This window comes from Geospiza fortis, unplaced genomic scaffold (assembly GCF_000277835.1).
Source record: "Geospiza fortis unplaced genomic scaffold, GeoFor_1.0 scaffold23, whole genome shotgun sequence".
In the NCBI taxonomy this organism is placed as follows: domain Eukaryota; kingdom Metazoa; phylum Chordata; class Aves; order Passeriformes; family Thraupidae; genus Geospiza; species Geospiza fortis.
In genome coordinates this window covers 9,645,519-9,649,942 of record NW_005054303.1, presented here as the reverse complement: position 1 = coordinate 9,649,942, position 4,424 = coordinate 9,645,519, and positions in this window count along the sequence as shown.

The window sequence follows — 4,424 nt, the reverse complement described above, 5'->3', positions numbered from 1 at the left end:
CTCCTCGCTCGCCTTCCTCCATCCCCATCCCGGTGTCGTGCTGAAGCTCTCCTCGGATGTAGCATATTTTTTTATCCATGGCATGCGATATAAATAGCAGTGAGCTGCATGCGTGTTAGCAGTCAGCAGAGTTTGGGAAGCTGCAATGTGCTGCCGGCGCTGGGATTGCTTTGATTTGGTCTGAGTGCTGCTGGCGGAGCCTGTCCCGCACCACTCCCCCCTCAAAGCCCTCCCGCCTTCATCCAGCCCAGGCATCCCTTGGGAATCGTGCGGTGTGCCCGGCTCGCTGCCACCAGGCTCTGGCACGCCATGGAGCTCGCTCTGAAACATGCAGGGAAATGCTGGAGCAATCTTACCAAAGTCCTCGGGGAAAAAAATTCCTGACATAAGGACATGACTGGAAAATGCCTGGACAAGACTACTGCTGTCAAACCCCAGAACTGCCCTGCCCGAGGGATTTGCACTGTGTGTGTGTGTGAGCATCACCTCCAGCTGCCAGCACCCCAGGAGAAAGGGGCTTTTTGATGATATGGGATTGCATCTGCGTGGCTGGGATTTGTGTCCAGCTGTGGGCAAGGCAGTGTGTTCCTCTGAGAAAATTCTCCTGCGTGTTCCTCAGCTGGCACAGAAATAGCAGCCGTGCTTGGTGATTGCTCACTGACCGTGCACTGAGATTTCCCTGCCCAGCACAGGCTTTGGATTCCTGCTAAAATACAAGGGCTGTACCTGTCCCTCGTACCTGGTGCACAAACATGTTTTAAACCTTGATAAAACATCTCGTTGTCACGAGAGGACTGCCAGCAGCAAGAGCCACAGCTCATCTTTGTGCAAGTAAAACTTAAAAAACCCCAGAGGGTCGTAAAGAAAAAAACAGTCTCTTTTTCTTCCTGTTAATTTGATTATTAAGTATCAGCTGTTGATAATTCAGTGTGTACAATTTTAATGGCTTTGTACTTCATACTGGTCCTTCCAGGTATTTTGCCACAGTTTTAAAAAAGGGACTTTTAAAGGACTTTTAGATGTACCTTTGAAGCTGCCACAGCTCACCCCAGGCAGAGCCATCCTGATGCTGGGAGAGGCTTACAGGATTGCACTGGGCACTGTGGCAGGCTGGTGCTGAGCAAAGGGCTGCAGCATTGCTGTGGGATCCCACTGGAGTCAGCTGCAGAGAAGGATGTCCAAGCTTTAGTAAATAAACACAAAATTACCCCCCTGGGCCAGGCTGTCATCCTCTGTCAGCCTGCTAAGCTGTTTTGGGAGGATTTGGTGTTATTTCAGTACTGCCTTTTAGGTGAAACACGTCTTCAAAAAAGGAGGAGAATGGCAAAAATGCCCAGTCCAGCCCTGCCCTGTCACTTGCTCCATGTCAGGGGTTGGGTTTGCATCCTCTCTTGTATCTGGTTTTCCCTCTGTTATAGCTGTACATAGAACTGATGATTATTTCATTAAAGCTGAATGTACCTGTTGTTTTCTTGCCTTGTGATTGAGTGGGCAGCTATGGAGAGATTTTAGATGTGAAAGGATTAACTCACAGGGGTGCTCCATTGTGTCCAGCTTTTTCAGGCAGTCATACAGTGAGCAGAGAGAAATCTTAATGTTGGTGGCAGATCCAAATTCTTTGGAGGTTTGCTCCTCCTCTGCCCTTTCCATGACATTTCCTTTTGGTTGCTGGTCAGTCATTTCTACTACAGAGTCCCGGCTGCCCAGGGACTGCTGTAAGGAATTTGTGAAGGATCACAAATCTCTGGCAGCTAAGAAAAGCCATCCTGCTGTCCCATGGTTAAATTCCCTGTTAGATACCCCCTGGCACCAGAGGAAAATGTCTGAGGCTCTGCAGACTGACAAGGGTGGTGCTGACAGTGTTCAGGTCGGGGCTGGCATTTTGGGAGGGGGAGCAGCACATTTGGTGCTTTGGCACTTTCTGTGGCACATCAAATCAGTCCCACACCCTAACTGTTTGGGGGTTTTTTTTGCATAATGTCCTTCATGTAATTTCTTGGGACAGTTTAAAACTTACACAAAATACGACGGAAAGGAGTTATACATTTTTAATTGTATTAATACTCTCTATTCTTTCAGGTTTACAGAACAAAATATAGGCTCATAACAGCTGCTAATGACTTAATTAAGACTCTCTACTCCTTCCTTATGATTAGAGAGTAGAATATTAATAAAACATTTATTCTTTCATAAAAGGAATGATAAATTTACTATTGTGAAAGAGAACCAGGGAATCTGTGAGGATGTGGCTGTGTGGCTGTGCCAGAGCACCAAAGGGTGGCCTGACTTTAGGGCCATCATCCTCACCAACAGCTAAAATAATATGGAATTATCATAGAATCACAGGATCATTCAGGTTGGAAAAGACCTCTAAGATCACCAAACACTGCCAAGGCCACCACTAAACTGTGTCCCCAGGTGCCACATCTACATATTTTTAAAACCCCTCCAGGAATGGTGACTCCACCACTGCCCTGGGCAGCCTGTTCCAATGCTGGACACTCCTCTCAGGGAAGAATTTTTTCCTGATGTCCAATCACTTTTATGGTCCTATTCAGCTTGCTTCTGAGCTGTCTGGCTCCTTACCCAGAAATTCATTGCTTGCTGCCCTCTGAATTATGGAAGTGGTTCTTCTGCTCACCCCACAGCCTGTGCTGCTGCTTTTGTCCCAGATGTTTCCAGTGCTCTCCTCAGTGGGGACAATTCAGCTCCATATCCATATCCAACAAGTTCCCTATCCCTGCTTTGCAGAGTCATTTCAAATATTTTCATCTCCCACAGCTTTTTTATATTAGCAGCAAAGGGTGTTTAAATAGTATAACTCATACCCAGGAAGGCTTCTAGGGGGATAAAAAGCTTTTCTGTTAAGTCAACACTGAGCCCAGCAGAAAACAAGTGTATCCATTGAAAAGTTCCTTGTGGAAACTGCCAGTAGACAATGATGGCACAAACAAATATTGCATTTTCTTTCCTGCCCTGGGACACCAGAAATGGATTAGAAATGCACAGGGCTGGATCTCCAGCTGCTGAAGGTCATGGCAGCTCCATAGGCTTCAAAGAACTGAGTCTACAGCAGCCAGGAGTCTGATGTTTGAATCCAAGGTGCAATTCCTGCATAAATCATGGACATTCTTATATGCAACATGTATATAAGTGAAGATGCAGTTGTGGGGAGTTTTGTTGTTGTTTTTGTGGGGTTTGGGTTGTTTGGTTTTGGTTTTTTTCCACAAATGTATGTAAGAAATTGAGTAAATTCACAAAATACACGGGAATCCCGGTTTGCACTTGGGATGGATGGATGGATGGATGGATGGATGGATGGATGGATGGATGGATGGATGGATGGATGGATGGATGGATGGATGGAAGCTAGACCCATATGTACAGGCACTGAAGCCCTAATGTTTCCTGTGTTATAGATAGAACCTTTCAACATGAGTAATTCAAAATGAACTGCTCCAAGGAAACAGATTGATTTAAATAATTGCTTTAATATGATTTTACCTCTGCAGTTTTATTTCCCAGAGAAATGGTTCTTGTCAGCTCTTGTTGGGTACTACTAAAATAATGAAATACTTTTCATTTGCAAACGGACAAAATCTTAACATTAAATGTGACTTTAAAAAACACCTGATCACAGGATGTTATTTCTTATACAATATAGGTTAATGTTTTTTAGGAGGCACAGCTTTCACATGTCTTTCTTCTTGCAGAGAATTGTGAAGAGTGCAGTTCTGTGCCCAATGATAGGATTTTTCTGCTGTGGGGTTAAAGTCCACTTAGCCAAAAAGTGGATTTCAGCAAAAATACCCAAACCCAGCATTTTAAAGTAGGTTTCGTTATATAAAAACTGACAAACAGGCTGGATACAAAAGGGAGGGAGACGGTAAGAAAACATGTTTTGCAATTCAGATTGTTCAGATGAAAGTATCATCTGCAGCTCGAGCTGGCAGTCACCCTGTCAGTCCTCAAGTTAGACCTCACATTGATCTGCCTTCCAAACCTCTTTGATCTGGAAGAGGTGACACCCCCCCGTTTCAAGATGCTCCATCAGGGTCCCTTCTGCAGGCACCGCTGTCCTTTCGGGAGGTGCCTTTCCAATGCCAGGTCCTTACAGGTGCACGGACACACCAAGCACCGCTTTGTCCTTGTCCCTGAGAGAAGATTTCCGTCTGGAGAGGGATGGATGTCATCTCTGCGCCCCAGCGCCCGTCACTCGTGTCACATTTGCTCTCCCCATTTGCCATTTTAATGAAGACTCGAGGCCGCGGCGTGTCAGGGCTCAGCGCGGTGACAGCTTGGCGTGACGGGAGCCTGCTGAGATGGCAGCTGGGCGGGCAGGGCAGGGACTGCGGCTCCTGCGGAGCATCCCCGGGCACGGCAGGGACTGCGGCTCCTGCGGAGCATCCCCGGGAAGGGGGAGC